We start from the raw sequence: 21,767 nt of genomic DNA, 5'->3' as shown, positions 1-21,767 counted from the left end.
GCTGAAAATGAACAATGTCAATTTATGCAACATTGCGCTAAGGATTTAGAGTACTGTTCTTGGCTATAAACCACCCTGGAACCTAAATTCATTGATCACCCACTGAAAAAAAACCCTAAATTGCTGGCTCTTCTTGTGACTTTTCTTGAATTCTGTGTTGAAAAGGCTTGGTTGAGGGTGGCCTGTAAGCAGCATTTAGAAATTAAAAGCTGAGATTCTGTTTGGTGTCTCATAAGGATTCATCAATTTGTGATATTTTGAATTGTAGGCTCTCGAACTTCCCCAATCAAGCGCCCCTTTCTCCCTGAGCTGGTCCGAAAAACCTGGAAAGGCACTGCTGAGCAAGGCTCTGTGGCGCAACGGATAGCGCATTGGACTTCTAGAAGGATGTAGTGATTCAAAGGTTGTAGGTTCGAGTCCCACCAGAGTCGAGTTTTGGATTTCAATTAATCTTTGCCTCAAGAACTGTTAGGAAAAAGCAATCGAAAAATCAACAGCTCGAACCAATGAGAAAAATCTGCTTACAAGGAAAGAGAAATAGACAGGTGATTTCTAAATCTAATGTTCAATACTTACCACCAAGGCCCAGCTTTTCCCTGATAATCCATGCACGTTTATTGATCACTTTAATCCACGCCCTCGGAAGGAAACCTGCTGTTTGCCAATCCAATGTTCAAATCTTGAATGACTTGCAACAAGCAAGGAGCCCCATTTCTAAGTCATGCAAACTTCTCTACCAGCAGGCTGAATGGAGGTCCTATCCACTCATGTTAACCAAATCTTTTTTTTTCAAGAGAAAGTGCACTTTGTTGCTCACCCTTCTGGCTTTCATGCATGAAGAGAAAAAATGTCCTAACACCGAAACAGTAGGGTGAGAAAAACATCCTTTTTCTCATCAGCAAAACTTGGCGCTACATTGGTTTGGGATGCCTAAAAAAGTCTAAACTGCACACAGCACAAGGCTCTGTGGCGCAATGGATAGCGCATTGGACTTCTAGAAAACTGTAGTGATTCAAAGGTTGTGGGTTCGAGTCCCACCAGAGTCGCTTTTTGGATTCCACGCAAGCATACATTTTGTGATCTTGCCTTAAGTAATCTTAGAAAGCTGAAAATGAACAATGTCAACCTATGCGACATTGTGTTTAAGGATGTAGAGCACTGTTCTTAGCTGCAAACCTGCCTGGAACCTAAATTCATTGATCACCCATTGAAAAGAAGCCTCAATTGCCGGCTCTACATGTGACTTTTCTTGAATTCCGTGTTGAAAAGGCTTGGTTGAAGGTAGCCCCTCAGCAATGTCTAGAAAAATGGAGTGAGGCCAAGAATGAAAAGCTCAGCTTCTGTTTGGTGTCTCTTAAAGATTGATCAATTTGTGATATTTTGAATTGTAGGTTCTCGAACTTCCCCAATGAAGCAATGAAGTGTTAGAAACACATGGTTTTTCTCATTAGAAAGAAATGGCACGACTTTGGTTTTGGCTGCCTAAAAATGTCTAAAGAGCTGCAATTACATGGCTCTGTGGCGCAATGGATAGCGCATTGGACTTCTAGACAGCTGTAGTTATTCAAAGGTTGTGGGTTCGAGTCCCACCAGAGTCGCTTTTTGGATTCCACCAAAGCATACATTTTGTGATCTCACCTCAAGTTTTCTTAGAAAGCTGAAAATGAACAATGTCAATTTATGCAACATTGCGCTAAGGATTTAGAGTACTGTTCTTGGCTATAAACCACCCTGGAACGTAAATTCATTGATCACCCACTGAAAAAAACCCTAAATTGCTGGCTCTTCTTGTGACTTTTCTTGAATTCTGTGTTGAAAAGGCTTGGTTGAGGGTGGCCTGTAAGCAGCATTTAGAAATTAAAAGCTGAGCTTCTGTTTGGTGTCTCATAAGGATTCATCAATTTGTGATATTTTGAATTGTAGGCTCTCGAACTTCCCCAATCAAGCGCCCCTTTCTCCCTGAGCTGGTCCGAAAAACCTGGAAAGGCACTGCTGAGCAAGGCTCTGTGGCGCAACGGATAGCGCATTGGACTTCTAGAAGCATGTAGTGATTCAAAGGTTGTGGGTTCGAGTCCCACCAGAGTCGAGTTTTGGATTTCAATTAATCTTTGCCTCAAGAACTGTTAGGAAAAAGCAATCGAAAAATCAACAGCTCGAACCAATGAGAAAAATCTGCTTACAAGGAAAGAGAAATAGACAGGTGATTTCTAAATCTAACGTTCAATACTTACCACCAAGGCCCAGCTTTTCCCTGATAATCCATGCACGTTTATTGATCACTTTAATCCACGCCCTCGGAAGGAAACCTGCTGTTTGCCAATCCAATGTTCAAATCTTGAATGACTTGCAACAAGCAAGGAGCCCCATTTCTAAGTCATGCAAACTTCTCTACCAGCAGGCTGAATGGAGGTCCTATCCACTCATGTTAACCAAATCTTTTTTTTTCAAGAGAAAGTGCACTTTGTTGCTCACCCTTCTGGCTTTCATGCATGAAGAGAAAAAATGTCCTAACACCGAAACAGTAGGGTGAGAAAAACATCCTTTTTCTCATCAGCAAAACATGGCGCTACATTGGTTTGGGATGCCTAAAAAAGTCTAACCTGCACACAGCACACGGCTCTGTGGCGCAATGGATAGCGCATTGGACTTCTAGAAAACTGTAGTGATTCAAAGGTTGTGGGTTCGAGTCCCACCAGAGTCGCTTTTTGGATTCCACGCAAGCATACATTTTGTGATCTTGCCTTAAGTAATCTTAGAAAGCTGAAAATGAACAATGTCAACCTATGCGACATTGTGTTTAAGGATGTAGAGCACTGTTCTTAGCTGCAAACCTGCCTGGAACCTAAATTCATTGATCACCCATTGAAAAGAAGCCTCAATTGCCGGCTCTACATGTGACTTTTCTTGAATTCCGTGTTGAAAAGGCTTGGTTGAAGGTAGCCCCTCAGCAATGTCTAGAAAAATGGAGTGAGGCCAAGAATGAAAAGCTCAGCTTCTGTTTGGTGTCTCTTAAAGATTGATCAATTTGTGATATTTTGAATTGTAGGTTCTCGAACTTCCCCAATGAAGCAATGAAGTGTTAGAAACACATGGTTTTTCTCATTAGAAAGAAATGGCACGACTTTGGTTTTGGCTGCCTAAAAATGTCTAAAGAGCTGAAATTACATGGCTCTGTGGCGCAATGGATAGCGCATTGGACTTCTAGACAGCTGTAGTTATTCAAAGGTTGTGGGTTCGAGTCCCACCAGAGTCGCTTTTTGGATTCCACCAAAGCATACATTTTGTGATCTCACCTCAAGTTTTCTTAGAAAGCTGAAAATGAACAATGTCAATTTATGCAACATTGCGCTAAGGATTTAGAGTACTGTTCTTGGCTATAAACCACCCTGGAACCTAAATTCATTGATCACCCACTGAAAAAAACCCCTAAATTGCTGGCTCTTCTTGTGACTTTTCTTGAATTCTGTGTTGAAAAGGCTTGGTTGAGGGTGGCCTGTAAGCAGCATTTAGAAATTAAAAGCTGAGATTCTGTTTGGTGTCTCATAAGGATTCATCAATTTGTGATATTTTGAATTGTAGGCTCTCGAACTTCCCCAATCAAGCGCCCCTTTCTCCCTGAGCTGGTCCGAAAAACCTGGAAAGGCACTGCTGAGCAAGGCTCTGTGGCGCAACGGATAGCGCATTGGACTTCTAGAAGCATGTAGTGATTCAAAGGTTGTGGGTTCGAGTCCCACCAGAGTCGAGTTTTGGATTTCAATTAATCTTTGCCTCAAGAACTGTTAGGAAAAAGCAATCGAAAAATCAACAGCTCGAACCAATGAGAAAAATCTGCTTACAAGGAAAGAGAAATAGACAGGTGATTTCTAAATCTAAAGTTCAATACTTACCACCAAGGCCCAGCTTTTCCCTGATAATCCATGCACGTTTATTGATCACTTTAATCCACGCCCTCGGAAGGAAACCTGCTGTTTGCCAATCCAATGTTCAAATCTTGAATGACTTGCAACAAGCAAGGAGCCCCATTTCTAAGTCATGCAAACTTCTCTACCAGCAGGCTGAATGGAGGTCCTATCCACTCATGTTAACCAAATCTTTTTTTTTCAAGAGAAAGTGCACTTTGTTGCTCACCCTTCTGGCTTTCATGCATGAAGAGAAAAAATGTCCTAACACCGAAACAGTAGGGTGAGAAAAACATCCTTTTTCTCATCAGCAAAACTTGGCGCTACATTGGTTTGGGATGCCTAAAAAAGTCTAACCTGCACACAGCACACGGCTCTGTGGCGCAATGGATAGCGCATTGGACTTCTAGAAAACTGTAGTGATTCAAAGGTTGTGGGTTCGAGTCCCACCAGAGTCGCTTTTTGGATTCCACGCAAGCATACATTTTGTGATCTTGCCTTAAGTAATCTTAGAAAGCTGAAAATGAACAATGTCAACCTATGCGACATTGTGTTTAAGGATGTAGAGCACTGTTCTTAGCTGCAAACCTGCCTGGAACCTAAATTCATTGATCACCCATTGAAAAGAAGCCTCAATTGCCGGCTCTACATGTGACTTTTCTTGAATTCCGTGTTGAAAAGGCTTGGTTGAAGGTAGCCCCTCAGCAATGTCTAGAAAAATGGAGTGAGGCCAAGAATGAAAAGCTCAGCTTCTGTTTGGTGTCTCTTAAAGATTGATCAATTTGTGATATTTTGAATTGTAGGTTCTCGAACTTCCCCAATGAAGCAATGAAGTGTTAGAAACACATGGTTTTTCTCATTAGAAAGAAATGGCACGACTTTGGTTTTGGCTGCCTAAAAATGTCTAAAGAGCTGAAATTACATGGCTCTGTGGCGCAATGGATAGCGCATTGGACTTCTAGACAGCTGTAGTTATTCAAAGGTTGTGGGTTCGAGTCCCACCAGAGTCGCTTTTTGGATTCCACCAAAGCATACATTTTGTGATCTCACCTCAAGTTTTCTTAGAAAGCTGAAAATGAACAATGTCAATTTATGCAACATTGCGCTAAGGATTTAGAGTACTGTTCTTGGCTATAAACCACCCTGGAACCTAAATTCATTGATCACCCACTGAAAAAAAACCCTAAATTGCTGGCTCTTCTTGTGACTTTTCTTGAATTCTGTGTTGAAAAGGCTTGGTTGAGGGTGGCCTGTAAGCAGCATTTAGAAATTAAAAGCTGAGATTCTGTTTGGTGTCTCATAAGGATTCATCAATTTGTGATATTTTGAATTGTAGGCTCTCGAACTTCCCCAATCAAGCGCCCCTTTCTCCCTGAGCTGGTCCGAAAAACCTGGAAAGGCACTGCTGAGCAAGGCTCTGTGGCGCAACGGATAGCGCATTGGACTTCTAGAAGCATGTAGTGATTCAAAGGTTGTGGGTTCGAGTCCCACCAGAGTCGAGTTTTGGATTTCAATTAATCTTTGCCTCAAGAACTGTTAGGAAAAAGCAATCGAAAAATCAACAGCTCGAACCAATGAGAAAAATCTGCTTACAAGGAAAGAGAAATAGACAGGTGATTTCTAAATCTAACGTTTAATACTTACCACCAAGGCCCAGCTTTTCCCTGATAATCCATGCACGTTTATTGATCACTTTAATCCACGCCCTCGGAAGGAAACCTGCTGTTTGCCAATCCAATGTTCAAATCTTGAATGACTTGCAACAAGCAAGGAGCCCCATTTCTAAGTCATGCAAACTTCTCTACCAGCAGGCTGAATGGAGGTCCTATCCACTCATGTTAACCAAATCTTTTTTTTTCAAGAGAAAGTGCACTTTGTTGCTCACCCTTCTGGCTTTCATGCATGAAGAGAAAAAATGTCCTAACACCGAAACAGTAGGGTGAGAAAAACATCCTTTTTCTCATCAGCAAAACTTGGCGCTACATTGGTTTGGAATGCCTAAAAAAGTCTAACCTGCACACAGCACACGGCTCTGTGGCGCAATGGATAGCGCATTGGACTTCTAGAAAACTGTAGTGATTCAAAGGTTGTGGGTTCGAGTCTCACCAGCGTCTGTTTTTGGATTCCACGCAAGCATACATTTTGTGATCTTGCCTTAAGTAATCTTAGAAAGCTGAAAATGAACAATGTCAACCTATGCGACATTGTGTTTAAGGATGTAGAGCACTGTTCTTAGCTGCAAACCTGCCTGGAACCTAAATTCATTGATCACCCATTGAAAAGAAGCCTCAATTGCCGGCTCTACATGTGACTTTTCTTGAATTCCGTGTTGAAAAGGCTTGGTTGAAGGTAGCCCCTCAGCAATGTCTAGAAAAATGGAGTGAGGCCAAGAATGAAAAGCTCAGCTTCTGTTTGGTGTCTCTTAAAGATTGATCAATTTGTGATATTTTGAATTGTAGGTTCTCGAACTTCCCCAATGAAGCAATGAAGTGTTAGAAACACATGGTTTTTCTCATTAGAAAGAAATGGCACGACTTTGGTTTTGGCTGCCTAAAAATGTCTAAAGAGCTGCAATTACATGGCTCTGTGGCGCAATGGATAGCGCATTGGACTTCTAGACAGCTGTAGTTATTCAAAGGTTGTGGGTTCAAGTCCCACCAGAGTCGCTTTTTGGATTCCACCAAAGCATACATTTTGTGATCTCACCTCAAGTTTTCTTAGAAAGCTGAAAATGAACAATGTCAATTTATGCAACATTGCGCTAAGGATTTAGAGTACTGTTCTTGGCTATAAACCACCCTGGAACCTAAATTCATTGATCACCCACTGAAAAAAACCCTAAATTGCTGGCTCTTCTTGTGACTTTTCTTGAATTCTGTGTTGAAAAGGCTTGGTTGAGGGTGGCCTGTAAGCAGCATTTAGAAATTAAAAGCTGAGCTTCTGTTTGGTGTCTCATAAGGATTCATCAATTTGTGATATTTTGAATTGTAGGCTCTCGAACTTCCCCAATCAAGCGCCCCTTTCTCCCTGAGCTGGTCCGAGAAACCTGGAAAGGCAGTGCTGTGCAAGGCTCTGTGGCGCAACGGATAGCGCTTTGGACTTCTAGAAGGATGTAGTGATTCAAAGGTTGTGGGTTCGAGTCCCACCAGAGTCGAGTTTTGGATTTCAATTAATCTTTGCCTCAAGAACTGTTAGGAAAAAGCAATCGAAAAATCAACAGCTCGAACCAATGAGAAAAATCTGCTTACAAGGAAAGAGAAATAGACAGGTGATTTCTAAATCTAACGTTCAATACTTACCACCAAGGCCCAGCTTTTCCCTGATAATCCATGCACGTTTATTGATCACTTTAATCCACGCCCTCGGAAGGAAACCTGCTGTTTGCCAATCCAATGTTCAAATCTTGAATGACTTGCAACAAGCAAGGAGCCCCATTTCTAAGTCATGCAAACTTCTCTACCAGCAGGCTGAATGGAGGTCCTATCCACTCATGTTAACCAAATCTTTTTTTTTCAAGAGAAAGTGCACTTTGTTGCTCACCCTTCTGGCTTTCATGCATGAAGAGAAAAAATGTCCTAACACCGAAACAGTAGGGTGAGAAAAACATCCTTTTTCTCATCAGCAAAACTTGGCACTACATTGGTTTGGGATGCCTAAAAAAGTCTAACCTGCACACAGCACACGGCTCTGTGGCGCAATGGATAGCGCATTGGACTTCTAGAAAACTGTAGTGATTCAAAGGTTGTGGGTTCGAGTCCCACCAGAGTCGCTTTTTGGATTCCACGCAAGCATACATTTTGTGATCTTGCCTTAAGTAATCTTAGAAAGCTGAAAATGAACAATGTCAACCTATGCGACATTGTGTTTAAGGATGTAGAGCACTGTTCTTAGCTGCAAACCTGCCTGGAACCTAAATTCATTGATCACCCATTGAAAAGAAGCCTCAATTGCCGGCTCTACATGTGACTTTTCTTGAATTCCGTGTTGAAAAGGCTTGGTTGAAGGTAGCCCCTCAGCAATGTCTAGAAAAATGGAGTGAGGCCAAGAATGAAAAGCTCAGCTTCTGTTTGGTGTCTCTTAAAGATTGATCAATTTGTGATATTTTGAATTGTAGGTTCTCGAACTTCCCCAATGAAGCAATGAAGTGTTAGAAACACATGGTTTTTCTCATTAGAAAGAAATGGCGCGACTTTGGTTTTGGCTGCCTAAAAATGTCTAAAGAGCTGAAATTACATGGCTCTGTGGCGCAATGGATAGCGCATTGGACTTCTAGACAGCTGTAGTTATTCAAAGGTTGTGGGTTTGAGTCCCACCAGAGTCGCTTTTTGGATTCCACCAAAGCATACATTTTGTGATCTCACCTCAAGTTTTCTTAGAAAGCTGAAAATGAACAATGTCAATTTATGCAACATTGCGCTAAGGATTTAGAGTACTGTTCTTGGCTATAAACCACCCTGGAACCTAAATTCATTGATCACCCACTGAAAAAAACCCTAAATTGCTGGCTCTTCTTGTGACTTTTCTTGAATTCTGTGTTGAAAAGGCTTGGTTGAGGGTGGCCTGTAAGCAGCATTTAGAAATTAAAAGCTGAGCTTCTGTTTGGTGTCTCATAAGGATTCATCAATTTGTGATATTTTGAATTGTAGGCTCTCGAACTTCCCCAATCAAGCGCCCCTTTCTCCCTGAGCTGGTCCGAGAAACCTGGAAAGGCAGTGCTGAGCAAGGCTCTGTGGCGCAACGGATAGCGCATTGGACTTCTAGAAGGATGTAGTGATTCAAAGGTTGTGGGTTCGAGTCCCACCAGAGTCGAGTTTTGGATTTCAATTAATCTTTGCCTCAAGAACTGTTAGGAAAAAGCAATCGAAAAATCAACAGCTCGAACCAATGAGAAAAATCTGCTTACAAGGAAAGAGAAATAGACAGGTGATTTCTAAATCTAACGTTCAATACTTACCACCAAGGCCCAGCTTTTCCCTGATAATCCATGCACGTTTATTGATCACTTTAATCCACGCCCTCGGAAGGAAACCTGCTGTTTGCCAATCCAATGTTTAAATCTTGAATGACTTGCAACAAGCAAGTAGCCCCATTTCTAAGTCATGCAAACTTCTCTACCAGCAGGCTGAATGGAGGTCCTATCCACTCATGTTAACCAAATCTTTTTTTTTCAAGAGAAAGTGCACTTTGTTGCTCACCCTTCTGGCTTTCATGCATGAAGAGAAAAAATGTCCTAACACCGAAACAGTAGGGTGAGAAAAACATCCTTTTTCTCATCAGCAAAACTTGGCACTACATTGGTTTGGGATGCCTAAAAAAGTCTAACCTGCACACAGCACACGGCTCTGTGGCGCAATGGATAGCGCATTGGACTTCTAGAAAACTGTAGTGATTCAAAGGTTGTGGGTTCGAGTCCCACCAGAGTCGCTTTTTGGATTCCACGCAAGCATACATTTTGTGATCTTGCCTTAAGTAATCCTAGAAAGCTGAAAATGAACAATGTCAACCTATGCGACATTGTGTTTAAGGATGTAGAGCACTGTTCTTAGCTGCAAACCTGCCTGGAACCTAAATTCATTGATCACCCATTGAAAAGAAGCCTCAATTGCCGGCTCTACATGTGACTTTTCTTGAATTCCGTGTTGAAAAGGCTTGGTTGAAGGTAGCCCCTCAGCAATGTCTAGAAAAATGGAGTGAGGCCAAGAATGAAAAGCTCAGCTTCTGTTTGGTGTCTCTTAAAGATTGATCAATTTGTGATATTTTGAATTGTAGGTTCTCGAACTTCCCCAATGAAGCAATGAAGTGTTAGAAACACATGGTTTTTCTCATTAGAAAGAAATGGCGCGACTTTGGTTTTGGCTGCCTAAAAATGTCTAAAGAGCTGAAATTACATGGCTCTGTGGCGCAATGGACAGCGCATTGGACTTCTAGACAGCTGTAGTTATTCAAAGGTTGTGGGTTCGAGTCCCACCAGAGTCGCTTTTTGGATTCCACCAAAGCATACATTTTGTGATCTCACCTCAAGTTTTCTTAGAAAGCTGAAAATGAACTATGTCAATTTATGCAACATTGCGCTAAGGATTTAGAGTACTGTTCTTGGCTATAAACCACCCTGGAACCTAAATTCATTGATCACCCACTGAAAAAAACCCTAAATTGCTGGCTCTTCTTGTGACTTTTCTTGAATTCTGTGTTGAAAAGGCTTGGTTGAGGGTGGCCTGTAAGCTGCATTTAGAAATTAAAAGCTGAGATTCTGTTTGGTGTCTCATAAGGATTCATCAATTTGTGATATTTTGAATTGTAGGCTCTCGAACTTCCCCAATCAAGCACCCCTTTCTCCCTGAGCTGGTCCGAGAAACCTGGAAAGGCAGTGCTGTGCAAGGCTCTGTGGCGCAACGGATAGCGCATTGGACTTCTAGAAGGATGTAGTGATTCAAAGGTTGTGGGTTCGAGTCCCACCAGAGTCAAGTTTTGGATTCCAATTAATCTTTGCCTCAAGAACTGTTAGGAAAAAGCAATCGAAAAATCAACAGCTCGAACCAATGAGAAAAATCTGCTTACAAGGAAAGAGAAATAGACAGGTGATTTCTAAATCTAACGTTCAATACTTACCACCAAGGCCCAGCTTTTCCCTGATAATCCATGCACGTTTATTGATCACTTTAATCCACGCCCTCGGAAGGAAACCTGCTGTTTGCCAATCCAATGTTCAAATCTTGAATGACTTGCAACAAGCAAGGAGCCCCATTTCTAAGTCATGCAAACTTCTCTACCAGCAGGCTGAATGGAGGTCCTATCCACTCATGTTAACCAAATCTTTTTTTTTCAAGAGAAAGTGCACTTTGTTGCTCACCCTTCTGGCTTTCATGCATGAAGAGAAAAAATGTCCTAACACCGAAACAGTAGGGTGAGAAAAACATCCTTTTTCTCATCAGCAAAACTTGGCACTACATTGGTTTGGGATGCCTAAAAAAGTCTAACCTGCACACAGCACACGGCTCTGTGGCGCAATGGATAGCGCATTGGACTTCTAGAAAACTGTAGTGATTCAAAGGTTGTGGGTTCGAGTCCCACCAGAGTCGCTTTTTGGATTCCACGCAAGCATACATTTTGTGATCTTGCCTTAAGTAATCTTAGAAAGCTGAAAATGAACAATGTCAACCTATGCGACATTGTGTTTAAGGATGTAGAGCACTGTACTTAGCTGCAAACCTGCCTGGAACCTAAATTCATTGATCACCCGTTGAAAAGAAGCCTCAATTGCCGGCTCTACATGTGACTTTTCTTGAATTCCATGTTGAAAAGGCTTGGTTGAAGGTAGCCCCTCAGCAATGTCTAGAAAAATGGAGTGAGGCCAAGAATGAAAAGCTCAGCTTCTGTTTGGTGTCTCTTAAAGATTGATCAATTTGTGATATTTTGAATTGTAGGTTCTCGAACTTCCCCAATGAAGCAATGAATTGTTAGAAACACATGGTTTTTCTCATTAGAAAGAAATGGCACGACTTTGGTTTTGGCTGCCTAAAAATGTCTAAAGAGCTGCAATTACATGGCTCTGTGGCGCAATGGATAGCGCATTGGACTTCTAGACAGCTGTAGTTATTCAAAGGTTGTGGGTTCGAGTCCCACCAGAGTCGATTTTTGGATTCCACCAAAGCATACATTTTGTGATCTCACCTCAAGTTTTCTTAGAAAGCTGAAAATGAACAATGTCAATTTATGCAACATTGCGCTAAGGATTTAGAGTACTGTTCTTGGCTATAAACCACCCTGGAACCTAAATTCATTGATCACCCACTGAAAAAAACCCTAAATTGCTGGCTCTTCTTGTGACTTTTCTTGAATTCTGTGTTGAAAAGGCTTGGTTGAGGGTGGCCTGTAAGCAGCATTTAGAAATTAAAAGCTGAGATTCTGTTTGGTGTCTCATAAGGATTCATCAATTTGTGATATTTTGAATTGTAGGCTCTCGAACTTCCCCAATCAAGCGCCCCTTTCTCCCTGAGCTGGTCAGAGAAACCTGGAAAGGCAGTGCTGTGCAAGGCTCTGTGGCGCAACGGATAGCGCATTGGACTTCTAGAAGGATGTAGTGATTCAAAGGTTGTGGGTTCGAGTCCCAACAGAGTCGAGTTTTGGATTTCAATTAATCTTTGCCTCAAGAACTGTTAGGAAAAAGCAATCGAAAAATCAACAGCTCGAACCAATGAGAAAAATCTGCTTACAAGGAAAGAGAAATAGACAGGTGATTTCTAAATCTAACGTTCAATACTTACCACCAAGGCCCAGCTTTTCCCTGATAATCCATGCACGTTTATTGATCACTTTAATCCACGCCCTCGGAAGGAAACCTGCTGTTTGCCAATCCAATGTTCAAATCTTGAATTACTTGCAACAAGCAAGGAGCCCCATTTCTAAGTCATGCAAACTTCTCTACCAGCAGGCTGAATGGAGGTCCTATCCACTCATGTTAACCAAATCTTTTTTTTTCAAGAGAAAGTGCACTTTGTTGCTCACCCTTCTGGCTTTCATGCATGAAGAGAAAAAATGTCCTAACACCGAAACAGTAGGGTGAGAAAAACATCCTTTTTCTCATCAGCAAAACTTGGCACTACATTGGTTTGGGATGCCTAAAAAAGTCTAACCTGCACACAGCACACGGCTCTGTGGCGCAATGGATAGCGCATTGGACTTCTAGAAAACTGTAGTGATTCAAAGGTTGTGGGTTCGAGTCCCACCAGAGTCGCTTTTTGGATTCCACGCAAGCATACATTTTGTGATCTTGCCTTAAGTAATCTTAGAAAGCTGAAAATGAACAATGTCAACCTATGCGACATTGTGTTTAAGGATGTAGAGCACTGTTCTTAGCTGCAAACCTGCCTGGAACCTAAATTCATTGATCACCCATTGAAAAGAAGCCTCAATTGCTGGCTCTACATGTGACTTTTCTTGAATTCCGTGTTGAAAAGGCTTGGTTGAAGGTAGCCCCTCAGCAATGTCTAGAAAAATGGAGTGAGGCCAAGAATGAAAAGCTCAGCTTCTGTTTGGTGTCTCTTAAAGATTGATCAATTTGTGATATTTTGAATTGTAGGTTCTTGAACTTCCCCAATGAAGCAATGAAGTGTTAGAAACACATGGTTTTTCTCATTAGAAAGAAATGGCACGACTTTGGTTTTGGCTGCCTAAAAATTTCTAAACAGCTGAAATTACATGGCTCTGTGGCGCAATGGATAGCACATTGGACTTCTAGACAGCTGTAGTTATTCAAAGGTTGTGGGTTCGAGTCCCACCAGAGTCGCTTTTTGGATTCCACCAAAGCATACATTTTGTGATCTCACCTCAAGTTTTCTTAGAAAGCTGAAAATGAACAATGTCAATTTATGCAACATTGCGCTAAGGATTTAGAGTACTGTTCTTGGCTATAAACCACCCTGGAACCTAAATTCATTGATCACCCACTGAAAAAAACCCTAAATTGCTGGCTCTTCTTGTGACTTTTCTTGAATTCTGTGTTGAAAAGGCTTGGTTGAGGGTGGCCTGTAAGCAGCATTTAGAAATTAAAAGCTGAGCTTCTGTTTGGTGTCTCATAAGGATTCATCAATTTGTGATATTTTGAATTGTAGGCTCTCGAACTTCCCCAATCAAGCGCCCCTTTCTCCCTGAGCTGGTCCGAGAAACCTGGAAAGGCAGTGCTGTGCAAGGCTCTGTGGCGCAACGGATAGCGCATTGGACTTCTAGAAGGATGTAGTGATTCAAAGGTTGTGGGTTCGAGTCCCACCAGAGTCGAGTTTTGGATTTCAATTAATCTTTGCCTCAAGAACTGTTAGGAAAAAGCAATCGAAAAATCAACAGCTCGAACCAATGAGAAAAATCTGCTTACAAGGAAAGAGAAATAGACAGGTGATTTCTAAATCTAACGTTCAATACTTACCACCAAGGCCCAGCTTTTCCCTGATAATCCATGCACGTTTATTGATCACTTTAATCCACGCCCTCGGAAGGAAACCTGCTGTTTGCCAATCCAATGTTCAAATCTTGAATGACTTGCAACAAGCAAGGAGCCCCATTTCTAAGTCATGCAAACTTCTCTACCAGCAGGCTGAATGGAGGTCCTATCCACTCATGTTAACCAAATCTTTTTTTTTCAAGAGAAAGTGCACTTTGTTGCTCACCCTTCTGGCTTTCATGCATGAAGAGAAAAAATGTCCTAACACCGAAACAGTAGGGTGAGAAAAACATCCTTTTTCTCATCAGCAAAACTTGGCACTACATTGGTTTGGGATACCTAAAAAAGTCTAACCTGCACACAGCACACGGCTCTGTGGCGCAATGGATAGCGCATTGGACTTCTAGAAAACTGTAGTGATTCAAAGGTTGTGGGTTCGAGTCCCACCAGCATTGCTTTTTGGATTCCACGCAAGCATACATTTTGTGATCTTGCCTTACGTAATCTTAGAAAGCTGAAAATGAACAATGTCAACCTATGCGACATTGTGTTTAAGGATGTAGAGCACTGTTCTTAGCTGCAAACCTGCCTGGAACCTAAATTCATTGATCACCCATTGAAAAGAAGCCTCAATTGCCGGCTCTACATGTGACTTTTCTTGAATTCCGTGTTGAAAAGGCTTGGTTGAAGGTAGCCCCTCAGCAATGTCTAGAAAAATGGAGTGAGGCCAAGAATGAAAAGCTCAGCTTCTGTTTGGTGTCTCTTAAAGATTGATCAATTTGTGATATTTTGAATTGTAGGTTCTCGAACTTCCCCAATGAAGCAATGAAGTGTTAGAAACACATGGTTTTTCTCATTAGAAAGAAATGGCACGACTTTGGTTTTGGCTGCCTAAAAATGTCTAAAGAGCCGAAATTACATGGCTCTGTGGCGCAATGGATAGCGCATTGGACTTCTTGACAGCTGTAGTTATTCAAAGGTTGTGGGTTCGAGTCCCACCAGAGTCGCTTTTTGGATTCCACCAAAGCATACATTTTGTGATCTCACCTCAAGTTTTCTTAGAAAGCTGAAAATGAACAATGTCAATTTATGCAACATTGCGCTAAGGATTTAGAGTACTGTTCTTGGCTATAAACCACCCTGGAACCTAAATTCATTGATCACCCACTGAAAAAAACCCTAAATTGCTGGCTCTTCTTGTGACTTTTCTTGAATTCTGTGTTGAAAAGGCTTGGTTGAGGGTGGCCTGTAAGCAGCATTTAGAAATTAAAAGCTGAGCTTCTGTTTGGTGTCTCATAAGGATTCATCAATTTGTGATATTTTGAATTGTAGGCTCTCGAACTTCCCCAATCAAGCGCCCCTTTCTCCCTGAGCTGGTCTGAGAAACCTGGAAAGGCAGTGCTGTGCAAGGCTCTGTGGCGCAACGGATAGCGCATTGGACTTCTAGAAGGATGTAGTGATTCAAAGGTTGTGGGTTCGAGTCCCACCAGAGTCGAGTTTTGGATTTCAATTAATCTTTGCCTCAAGAACTGTTAGGAAAAAGCAATCGAAAAATCAACAGCTCGAACCAATGAGAAAAATCTGCTTACAAGGAAAGAGAAATAGACAGGTGATTTCTAAATCTAACGTTCAATACTTACCACCAAGGCCCAGCTTTTCCCTGATAATCCATGCACGTTTATTGATCACTTTAATCCACGCCCTCGGAAGGAAACCTGCTGTTTGCCAATCCAATGTTCAAATCTTGAATGACTTGCAACAAGCAAGGAGCCCCATTTCTAAGTCATGCAAACTTCTCTACCAGCAGGCTGAATGGAGGTCCTATCCACTCATGTTAACCAAATCTTTTTTTTTCAAGAGAAAGTGCACTTTGTTGCTCACCCTTCTGGCTTTCATGCATGAAGAGAAAAAATGTCCTAACACCGAAACAGTAGGGTGAGAAAAACATCCTTTTTCTCATCAGCAAAACTTGGCACTACATTGGTTTGGGATACCTAAAAAAGTCTAACCTGCACACAGCACACGGCTCTGTGGCGCAATGGATAGCGCATTGGACTTCTAGAAAACTGTAGTGATTCAAAGGTTGTGGGTTCGAGTCCCACCAGCGTTGCTTTTTGGATTCCACGCAAGCATACATTTTGTGATCTTGCCTTAAGTAATCTTAGAAAGCTGAAAATGAACAATGTCAACCTATGCGACATTGTGTTTAAGGATGTAGAGCACTGTTCTTAGCTGCAAACCTGCCTGGAACCTAAATTCATTGATCACCCATTGAAAAGAAGCCTCAATTGCCGGCTCTACATGTGACTTTTCTTGAATTCCGTGTTGAAAAGGCTTGGTTGAAGGTAGCCCCTCAGCAATGTCTAGAAAAATGGAGTGAGGCCAAGAATGAAAAGCTCAGCTTCTGTTTGGTGTCTCTTAAAGATTGATCAATTTGTGATATTTTGAATTGTAGGTTCTCGAACTTCCCCAATGAAGCAATGAAGTGTTAGAAACACATGGTTTTTCTCATTAGAAAGAAATGGCACGACTTTGGTTTTGGCTGCCTAAAAATGTCTAAAGAGCCGAAATTACATGGCTCTGTGGCGCAATGGATAGCGCATTGGACTTCTAGACAGCTGTAGTTATTCAAAGGTTGTGGGTTCGAGTCCCACCAGAGTCGCTTTTTGGATTCCACCAAAGCATACATTTTGTGATCTCACCTCAAGTTTTCTTAGAAAGCTGAAAATGAACAATGTCAATTTATGCAACATTGCGCTAAGGATTTAGAGTACTGTTCTTGGCTATAAACCACCCTGGAACCTAAATTCATTGATCACCCACTGAAAAAAACCCTAAATTGCTGGCTCTTCTTGTGACTTTTCTTGAATTCTGTGTTAAAAAGGCTTGGTTGAGGGTGGCCTGTAAGCAGCATTTAGAAATTAAAAGCTGAGCTTCTGTTTGGTGTCTCATAAGGATTCATCAATTTGTGATATTTTGAATTGTAGGCTCTCGAACTTCCCCAATCAAGCGCCCCTTTCTCCCTGAGCTGGTCTGAGAAACCTGGAAAGGCAGTGCTGTGCAAGGCTCTGTGGCGCAACGGATAGCGCATTGGACTTCTAGAAGGATGTAGTGATTCAAAGGTTGTGGGTTCGAGTCCCACCAGAGTCGAGTTTTGGATTTCAATTAATCTTTGCCTCAAGAACTGTTAGGAAAAAGCAATCGAAAAATCAACAGCTCGAACCAATGAGAAAAATCTGCTTACAAGGAAAGAGAAATAGACAGGTGATTTGTAAATCTAACGTTCAATACTTACCACCAAGGCCCAGCTTTTCCCTGATAATCCATGCACGTTTATTGATCACTTTAATCCACGCCCTCGGAAGGAAACCTGCTGTTTGCCAATCCAATGTTCAAATCTTGAATGACTTGCAACAAGCAAGGAGCCCCATTTCTAAGTCATGCAAACTTCTCTACCAGCAGGCTGAATGGAGGTCCTATCCACTCATGTTAACCAAATCTTTTTTTTTCAAGAGAAAGTGCACTTTGTTGCTCACCCTTCTGGCTTTCATGCATGAAGAGAAAAAATGTCCTAACACCGAAACAGTAGGGTGAGAAAAACATCCTTTTTCTCATCAGCAAAACTTGGCACTACATTGGTTTGGGATGCCTAAAAAAGTCTAACCTGCACACAGCACACGGCTCTGTGGCGCAATGGATAGCGCATTGGACTTCTAGGAAACTGTAGTGATTCAAAGGTTGTGGGTTCGAGTCCCACCAGAGTTGCTTTTTGGATTCCACGCAAGCATACATTTTGTGATCTTGCCTTAAGTAATCTTAGAAAGCTGAAAATGAACAATGTCAACCTATGCGACATTGTGTTTAAGGATGTAGAGCACTGTTCTTAGCTGCAAACCTGCCTGGAACCTAAATTCATTGATCACCCATTGAAAAGAAGCCTCAATTGCCGGCTCTACATGTGACTTTTCTTGAATTCCGTGTTGAAAAGGCTTGGTTGAAGGTAGCCCCTCAGCAATGTCTAGAAAAATGGAGTGAGGCCAAGAATGAAAAGCTCAGCTTCTGTTTGGTGTCTCTTAAAGATTGATCAATTTGTGATATTTTGAATTGTAGGTTCTCGAACTTCCCCAATGAAGCAATGAAGTGTTAGAAACACATGGTTTTTCTCATTAGAAAGAAATGGCACGACTTTGGTTTTGGCTGCCTAAAAATGTCTAAAGAGCTGAAATTACATGGCTCTGTGGCGCAATGGATAGCGCATTGGACTTCTAGACAGCTGTAGCTATTCAAAGGTTGTGGGTTCGAGTCCCACCAGAGTCGCTTTTTGGATTCCACCAAAGCATACATTTTGTGATCTCACCTCAAGTTTTCTTAGAAAGCTGAAAATGAACAATGTCAATTTATGCAACATTGCGCTAAGGATTTAGAGTACTGTTCTTGGCTATAAACCACCCTGGAACCTAAATTCATTGATCACCCACTGAAAAAAACCCTAAATTGCTGGCTCTTCTTGTGACTTTTCTTGAATTCTGTGTTGAAAAGGCTTGGTTGAGGGTGGCCTGTAAGCAGCATTTAGAAATTAAAAGCTGAGCTTCTGTTTGGTGTCTCATAAGGATTCATCAATTTGTGATATTTTGAATTGTAGGCTCTCGAACTTCCCCAATCAAGCGCCCCTTTCTCCCTGAGCTGGTCCGAGAAACCTGGAAAGGCAGTGCTGTGCAAGGCTCTGTGGCGCAACGGATAGCGCATTGGACTTCTAGAAGGATGTAGTGATTCAAAGGTTGTGGGTTCGAGTCCCACCAGAGTCGAGTTTTGGATTTCAATTAATCTTTGCCTCAAGAACTTTTAGGAAAAAGCAATCGAAAAATCAACAGCTCGAACCAATGAGAAAAATCTGCTTACAAGGAAAGAGAAATAGACAGGTGATTTCTAAATCTAACGTTCAATACTTACCACCAAGGCCCAGCTTTTCCCTGATAATCCATGCACGTTTATTGATCACTTTAATCCACGCCCTCGGAAGGAAACCTGCTGTTTGCCAATCCAATGTTCAAATCTTGAATGACTTGCAACAAGCAAGGAGCCCCATTTCTAAGTCATGCAAACTTCTCTACCAGCAGGCTGAATGGAGGTCCTATCCACTCATGTTAACCAAATCTTTTTTTTTCAGGAGAAAGTGCACTTTGTTGCTCACCCTTCTGGCTTTCATGCATGAAGAGAAAAAATGTCCTAACACCGAAACAGTAGGGTGAGAAAAACATCCTTTTTCTCATCAGCAAAACTTGGCACTACATTGGTTTGGGATGCCTAAAAAAGTCTAACCTGCACACAGCACACGGCTCTGTGGCGCAATGGATAGCGCATTGGACTTCTAGAAAACTGTAGTGATTCAAAGGTTGTGGGTTTGAGTCCCACCAGAGTCGCTTTTTGGATTCCACGCAAGCATACATTTTGTGATCTTGCCTTAAGTAATCTTAGAAAGCTGAAAATGAACAATGTCAACCTATGCGACATTGTGTTTAAGGATGTAGAGCACTGTTCTTAGCTGCAAACCTGCCTGGAACCTAAATTCATTGATCACCCATTGAAAAGAAGCCTCAATTGCCGGCTCTACATGTGACTTTTCTTGAATTCCGTGTTGAAAAGGCTTGGTTGAAGGTAGCCCCTCAGCAATGTCTAGAAAAATGGAGTGAGGCCAAGAATGAAAAGCTCAGCTTCTGTTTGGTGTCTCTTAAAGATTGATCAATTTGTGATATTTTGAATTGTAGGTTCTCGAACTTCCCCAATGAAGCAATGAAGTGTTAGAAACACATGGTTTTTCTCATTAGAAAGAAATGGCACGACTTTGGTTTTGGCTGCCTAAAAATGTCTAAAGAGCTGAAATTACATGGCTCTGTGGCGCAATGGATAGCGCATTGGACTTCTAGACAGCTGTAGTTATTCAAAGGTTGTGGGTTCGAGTCCAACCAGATTCGCTTTTTGGATTCCACCAAAGCATACATTTTGTGATCTCACCTCAAGTTTTCTTAGAAAGCTGAAAATGAACAATGTCAATTTATGCAACATTGCGCTAAGGATTTAGAGTACTGTTCTTGGCTATAAACCACCCTGGAACCTAAATTCATTGATCACCCACTGAAAAAAACCCTAAATTGCTGGCTCTTCTTGTGACTTTTCTTGAATTCTGTGTTGAAAAGGCTTGGTTGAGGGTGGCCTGTAAGCAGCATTTAAAAATTAAAAGCTGAGCTTCTGTTTGGTGTCTCATAAGGATTCATCAATTTGTGATATTTTGAATTGTAGGCTCTCGAACTTCCCCAATCAAGCGCCCCTTTCTCCCTGAGCTGGTCAGAGAAACCTGGAAAGGCAGTGCTGTGCAAGGCTCTGTGGCGCAACGGATAGCGCATTGGACTTCTAGAAGGATGTAGTGATTCAAAGGTTGTGGGTTCGAGTCCCACCAGAGTCGAGTTTTGGATTTCAATTAATCTTTGCCTCAAGAACTGTTAGGAAAAAGCAATCGAAAAATCAACAGCTCGAACCAATGAGAAAAATCTGCTTACAAGGAAAGAGAAATAGACAGGTGATTTCTAAATCTAACGTTCAATACTTACCACCAAGGCCCAGCTTTTCCCTGATAATCCATGCACGTTTATTGATCACTTTAATCCACGCCCTCGGAAGGAAACCTGCTGTTTGCCAATCCAATGTTCAAATCTTGAATGACTTGCAACAAGCAAGGAGCCCCATTTCTAAGTCATGCAAACTTCTCTACCAGCAGGCTGAATGGAGGTCCTATCCACTCATGTTAACCAAATCTTTTTTTTTCAAGAGAAAGTGCACTTTGTTGCTCACCCTTCTGGCTTTCATGCATGAAGAGAAAAAATGTCCTAACACCGAAACAGTAGGGTGAGAAAAAAATCCTTTTTCTCATCAGCAAAACTTGGCGCTACATTGGTTTGGAATGCCTAAAAAAGTCTAACCTGCACACAGCACACGGCTCTGTGGCGCAATGGATAGCGCATTGGACTTCTAGAAAACTGTAGTGATTCAAAGGTTGTGGGTTCGAGTCCCACCAGCGTCGCTTTTTGGATTCCACGCAAGCATACATTTTGTGATCTTGAATTAAGTAATCTTAGAAAGCTGAAAATGAACAATGTCAACCTATGCGACATTGTGTTTAAGGATGTAGAGCACTGTTCTTAGCTGCAAACCTGCCTGGAACCTAAATTCATTGATCACCCATTGAAAAGAAGCCTCAATTGCCGGCTCTACATGTGACTTTTCTTGAATTCCGTGTTGAAAAGGCTTGGTTGAAGGTAGCCCCTCAGCAATGTCTAGAAAAATGGAGTGAGGCCAAGAATGAAAAGCTCAGCTTCTGTTTGGTGTCTCTTAAAGATTGATCAATTTGTGATATTTTGAATTGTAGGTTCTCGAACTTCCCCAATGAAGCAATGAAGTGTTAGAAACACATGGTTTTTCTCATTAGAAAGAAATGGCACGACTTTGGTTTTGGCTGCCTAAAAATGTCTAAAGAGCTGAAATTACATGGCTCTGTGGCGCAATGGATAGCGCATTGGACTTCTAGACAGCTGTAGCTATTCAAAGGTTGTGGGTTCGAGTCCCACCAGAGTCGCTTTTTGGATTCCACCAAAGCATACATTTTGTGATCTCACCTCAAGTTTTCTTAGAAAGCTGAAAATGAACAATGTCAATTTATGCAACATTGCGCTAAGGATTTAGAGTACTGTTCTTGGCTATAAACCACCCTGGAACCTAAATTCATTGATCACCCACTGAAAAAAACCCTAAATTGCTGGCTCTTCTTGTGACTTTTCTTGAATTCTGTGTTGAAAAGGCTTGGTTGAGGGTGGCCTGTAAGCAGCATTTAGAAATTAAAAGCTGAGCTTCTGTTTGGTGTCTCATAAGGATTCATCAATTTG

At 41.7% G+C, this 21,767-nt stretch overlaps 36 non-coding genes across 36 annotated transcripts; all 36 read left to right on the top strand.

Annotated features, from left to right (window-relative positions):
- Positions 1 to 345: 345 nt before the first annotated feature.
- On the top strand, positions 346 to 431 carry TRNAR-UCU (transfer RNA arginine (anticodon UCU)). Its single transcript is given in 2 exon segments — positions 346 to 382; positions 396 to 431. It is a non-coding gene; the product is annotated as a tRNA-Arg (tRNA).
- A 529-nt stretch (positions 432 to 960) lies between these two features.
- On the top strand, positions 961 to 1,046 carry TRNAR-UCU (transfer RNA arginine (anticodon UCU)). Its single transcript is given in 2 exon segments — positions 961 to 997; positions 1,011 to 1,046. It is a non-coding gene; the product is annotated as a tRNA-Arg (tRNA).
- A 466-nt stretch (positions 1,047 to 1,512) lies between these two features.
- Positions 1,513 to 1,598, top strand: TRNAR-UCU (transfer RNA arginine (anticodon UCU)). Its single transcript is given in 2 exon segments — positions 1,513 to 1,549; positions 1,563 to 1,598. It is a non-coding gene; the product is annotated as a tRNA-Arg (tRNA).
- Positions 1,599 to 2,000: 402 nt separating this feature from the next.
- On the top strand, positions 2,001 to 2,086 carry TRNAR-UCU (transfer RNA arginine (anticodon UCU)). The gene is given in 2 exon segments: positions 2,001 to 2,037; positions 2,051 to 2,086. It is a non-coding gene; the product is annotated as a tRNA-Arg (tRNA).
- Positions 2,087 to 2,615: 529 nt separating this feature from the next.
- Positions 2,616 to 2,701, top strand: TRNAR-UCU (transfer RNA arginine (anticodon UCU)). Its single transcript is given in 2 exon segments — positions 2,616 to 2,652; positions 2,666 to 2,701. It is a non-coding gene; the product is annotated as a tRNA-Arg (tRNA).
- Positions 2,702 to 3,167: 466 nt separating this feature from the next.
- On the top strand, positions 3,168 to 3,253 carry TRNAR-UCU (transfer RNA arginine (anticodon UCU)). The gene is given in 2 exon segments: positions 3,168 to 3,204; positions 3,218 to 3,253. It is a non-coding gene; the product is annotated as a tRNA-Arg (tRNA).
- Positions 3,254 to 3,656: 403 nt separating this feature from the next.
- Positions 3,657 to 3,742, top strand: TRNAR-UCU (transfer RNA arginine (anticodon UCU)). The gene is given in 2 exon segments: positions 3,657 to 3,693; positions 3,707 to 3,742. It is a non-coding gene; the product is annotated as a tRNA-Arg (tRNA).
- A 529-nt stretch (positions 3,743 to 4,271) lies between these two features.
- On the top strand, positions 4,272 to 4,357 carry TRNAR-UCU (transfer RNA arginine (anticodon UCU)). Its single transcript is given in 2 exon segments — positions 4,272 to 4,308; positions 4,322 to 4,357. It is a non-coding gene; the product is annotated as a tRNA-Arg (tRNA).
- Positions 4,358 to 4,823: 466 nt separating this feature from the next.
- On the top strand, positions 4,824 to 4,909 carry TRNAR-UCU (transfer RNA arginine (anticodon UCU)). Its single transcript is given in 2 exon segments — positions 4,824 to 4,860; positions 4,874 to 4,909. It is a non-coding gene; the product is annotated as a tRNA-Arg (tRNA).
- A 403-nt stretch (positions 4,910 to 5,312) lies between these two features.
- Positions 5,313 to 5,398, top strand: TRNAR-UCU (transfer RNA arginine (anticodon UCU)). Its single transcript is given in 2 exon segments — positions 5,313 to 5,349; positions 5,363 to 5,398. It is a non-coding gene; the product is annotated as a tRNA-Arg (tRNA).
- A 1,081-nt stretch (positions 5,399 to 6,479) lies between these two features.
- Positions 6,480 to 6,565, top strand: TRNAR-UCU (transfer RNA arginine (anticodon UCU)). Its single transcript is given in 2 exon segments — positions 6,480 to 6,516; positions 6,530 to 6,565. It is a non-coding gene; the product is annotated as a tRNA-Arg (tRNA).
- A 402-nt stretch (positions 6,566 to 6,967) lies between these two features.
- TRNAR-UCU (transfer RNA arginine (anticodon UCU)) lies at positions 6,968 to 7,053 on the top strand. The gene is given in 2 exon segments: positions 6,968 to 7,004; positions 7,018 to 7,053. It is a non-coding gene; the product is annotated as a tRNA-Arg (tRNA).
- A 529-nt stretch (positions 7,054 to 7,582) lies between these two features.
- Positions 7,583 to 7,668, top strand: TRNAR-UCU (transfer RNA arginine (anticodon UCU)). Its single transcript is given in 2 exon segments — positions 7,583 to 7,619; positions 7,633 to 7,668. It is a non-coding gene; the product is annotated as a tRNA-Arg (tRNA).
- A 466-nt stretch (positions 7,669 to 8,134) lies between these two features.
- On the top strand, positions 8,135 to 8,220 carry TRNAR-UCU (transfer RNA arginine (anticodon UCU)). The gene is given in 2 exon segments: positions 8,135 to 8,171; positions 8,185 to 8,220. It is a non-coding gene; the product is annotated as a tRNA-Arg (tRNA).
- Positions 8,221 to 8,622: 402 nt separating this feature from the next.
- On the top strand, positions 8,623 to 8,708 carry TRNAR-UCU (transfer RNA arginine (anticodon UCU)). Its single transcript is given in 2 exon segments — positions 8,623 to 8,659; positions 8,673 to 8,708. It is a non-coding gene; the product is annotated as a tRNA-Arg (tRNA).
- Positions 8,709 to 9,237: 529 nt separating this feature from the next.
- On the top strand, positions 9,238 to 9,323 carry TRNAR-UCU (transfer RNA arginine (anticodon UCU)). The gene is given in 2 exon segments: positions 9,238 to 9,274; positions 9,288 to 9,323. It is a non-coding gene; the product is annotated as a tRNA-Arg (tRNA).
- Positions 9,324 to 9,789: 466 nt separating this feature from the next.
- TRNAR-UCU (transfer RNA arginine (anticodon UCU)) lies at positions 9,790 to 9,875 on the top strand. The gene is given in 2 exon segments: positions 9,790 to 9,826; positions 9,840 to 9,875. It is a non-coding gene; the product is annotated as a tRNA-Arg (tRNA).
- Positions 9,876 to 10,277: 402 nt separating this feature from the next.
- Positions 10,278 to 10,363, top strand: TRNAR-UCU (transfer RNA arginine (anticodon UCU)). Its single transcript is given in 2 exon segments — positions 10,278 to 10,314; positions 10,328 to 10,363. It is a non-coding gene; the product is annotated as a tRNA-Arg (tRNA).
- A 529-nt stretch (positions 10,364 to 10,892) lies between these two features.
- Positions 10,893 to 10,978, top strand: TRNAR-UCU (transfer RNA arginine (anticodon UCU)). Its single transcript is given in 2 exon segments — positions 10,893 to 10,929; positions 10,943 to 10,978. It is a non-coding gene; the product is annotated as a tRNA-Arg (tRNA).
- Positions 10,979 to 11,444: 466 nt separating this feature from the next.
- Positions 11,445 to 11,530, top strand: TRNAR-UCU (transfer RNA arginine (anticodon UCU)). Its single transcript is given in 2 exon segments — positions 11,445 to 11,481; positions 11,495 to 11,530. It is a non-coding gene; the product is annotated as a tRNA-Arg (tRNA).
- Positions 11,531 to 11,932: 402 nt separating this feature from the next.
- TRNAR-UCU (transfer RNA arginine (anticodon UCU)) lies at positions 11,933 to 12,018 on the top strand. Its single transcript is given in 2 exon segments — positions 11,933 to 11,969; positions 11,983 to 12,018. It is a non-coding gene; the product is annotated as a tRNA-Arg (tRNA).
- Positions 12,019 to 12,547: 529 nt separating this feature from the next.
- TRNAR-UCU (transfer RNA arginine (anticodon UCU)) lies at positions 12,548 to 12,633 on the top strand. Its single transcript is given in 2 exon segments — positions 12,548 to 12,584; positions 12,598 to 12,633. It is a non-coding gene; the product is annotated as a tRNA-Arg (tRNA).
- A 466-nt stretch (positions 12,634 to 13,099) lies between these two features.
- Positions 13,100 to 13,185, top strand: TRNAR-UCU (transfer RNA arginine (anticodon UCU)). Its single transcript is given in 2 exon segments — positions 13,100 to 13,136; positions 13,150 to 13,185. It is a non-coding gene; the product is annotated as a tRNA-Arg (tRNA).
- A 402-nt stretch (positions 13,186 to 13,587) lies between these two features.
- On the top strand, positions 13,588 to 13,673 carry TRNAR-UCU (transfer RNA arginine (anticodon UCU)). Its single transcript is given in 2 exon segments — positions 13,588 to 13,624; positions 13,638 to 13,673. It is a non-coding gene; the product is annotated as a tRNA-Arg (tRNA).
- Positions 13,674 to 14,754: 1,081 nt separating this feature from the next.
- Positions 14,755 to 14,840, top strand: TRNAR-UCU (transfer RNA arginine (anticodon UCU)). Its single transcript is given in 2 exon segments — positions 14,755 to 14,791; positions 14,805 to 14,840. It is a non-coding gene; the product is annotated as a tRNA-Arg (tRNA).
- Positions 14,841 to 15,242: 402 nt separating this feature from the next.
- On the top strand, positions 15,243 to 15,328 carry TRNAR-UCU (transfer RNA arginine (anticodon UCU)). Its single transcript is given in 2 exon segments — positions 15,243 to 15,279; positions 15,293 to 15,328. It is a non-coding gene; the product is annotated as a tRNA-Arg (tRNA).
- A 529-nt stretch (positions 15,329 to 15,857) lies between these two features.
- Positions 15,858 to 15,943, top strand: TRNAR-UCU (transfer RNA arginine (anticodon UCU)). The gene is given in 2 exon segments: positions 15,858 to 15,894; positions 15,908 to 15,943. It is a non-coding gene; the product is annotated as a tRNA-Arg (tRNA).
- Positions 15,944 to 16,409: 466 nt separating this feature from the next.
- Positions 16,410 to 16,495, top strand: TRNAR-UCU (transfer RNA arginine (anticodon UCU)). Its single transcript is given in 2 exon segments — positions 16,410 to 16,446; positions 16,460 to 16,495. It is a non-coding gene; the product is annotated as a tRNA-Arg (tRNA).
- A 402-nt stretch (positions 16,496 to 16,897) lies between these two features.
- TRNAR-UCU (transfer RNA arginine (anticodon UCU)) lies at positions 16,898 to 16,983 on the top strand. Its single transcript is given in 2 exon segments — positions 16,898 to 16,934; positions 16,948 to 16,983. It is a non-coding gene; the product is annotated as a tRNA-Arg (tRNA).
- Positions 16,984 to 17,512: 529 nt separating this feature from the next.
- On the top strand, positions 17,513 to 17,598 carry TRNAR-UCU (transfer RNA arginine (anticodon UCU)). The gene is given in 2 exon segments: positions 17,513 to 17,549; positions 17,563 to 17,598. It is a non-coding gene; the product is annotated as a tRNA-Arg (tRNA).
- Positions 17,599 to 18,064: 466 nt separating this feature from the next.
- TRNAR-UCU (transfer RNA arginine (anticodon UCU)) lies at positions 18,065 to 18,150 on the top strand. Its single transcript is given in 2 exon segments — positions 18,065 to 18,101; positions 18,115 to 18,150. It is a non-coding gene; the product is annotated as a tRNA-Arg (tRNA).
- A 402-nt stretch (positions 18,151 to 18,552) lies between these two features.
- TRNAR-UCU (transfer RNA arginine (anticodon UCU)) lies at positions 18,553 to 18,638 on the top strand. The gene is given in 2 exon segments: positions 18,553 to 18,589; positions 18,603 to 18,638. It is a non-coding gene; the product is annotated as a tRNA-Arg (tRNA).
- A 529-nt stretch (positions 18,639 to 19,167) lies between these two features.
- TRNAR-UCU (transfer RNA arginine (anticodon UCU)) lies at positions 19,168 to 19,253 on the top strand. The gene is given in 2 exon segments: positions 19,168 to 19,204; positions 19,218 to 19,253. It is a non-coding gene; the product is annotated as a tRNA-Arg (tRNA).
- A 954-nt stretch (positions 19,254 to 20,207) lies between these two features.
- On the top strand, positions 20,208 to 20,293 carry TRNAR-UCU (transfer RNA arginine (anticodon UCU)). Its single transcript is given in 2 exon segments — positions 20,208 to 20,244; positions 20,258 to 20,293. It is a non-coding gene; the product is annotated as a tRNA-Arg (tRNA).
- A 529-nt stretch (positions 20,294 to 20,822) lies between these two features.
- Positions 20,823 to 20,908, top strand: TRNAR-UCU (transfer RNA arginine (anticodon UCU)). Its single transcript is given in 2 exon segments — positions 20,823 to 20,859; positions 20,873 to 20,908. It is a non-coding gene; the product is annotated as a tRNA-Arg (tRNA).
- A 466-nt stretch (positions 20,909 to 21,374) lies between these two features.
- TRNAR-UCU (transfer RNA arginine (anticodon UCU)) lies at positions 21,375 to 21,460 on the top strand. Its single transcript is given in 2 exon segments — positions 21,375 to 21,411; positions 21,425 to 21,460. It is a non-coding gene; the product is annotated as a tRNA-Arg (tRNA).
- The last annotated feature ends 307 nt before the right edge of the window (positions 21,461 to 21,767 follow it).

This window comes from Engystomops pustulosus, chromosome 3 (assembly GCF_040894005.1).
Source record: "Engystomops pustulosus chromosome 3, aEngPut4.maternal, whole genome shotgun sequence".
In the NCBI taxonomy this organism is placed as follows: Eukaryota; Metazoa; Chordata; class Amphibia; order Anura; family Leptodactylidae; genus Engystomops; species Engystomops pustulosus.
The sequence above is the reverse complement of the archived record's forward strand: the minus strand, read 5'-3'. Positions and strand labels throughout refer to the sequence as shown.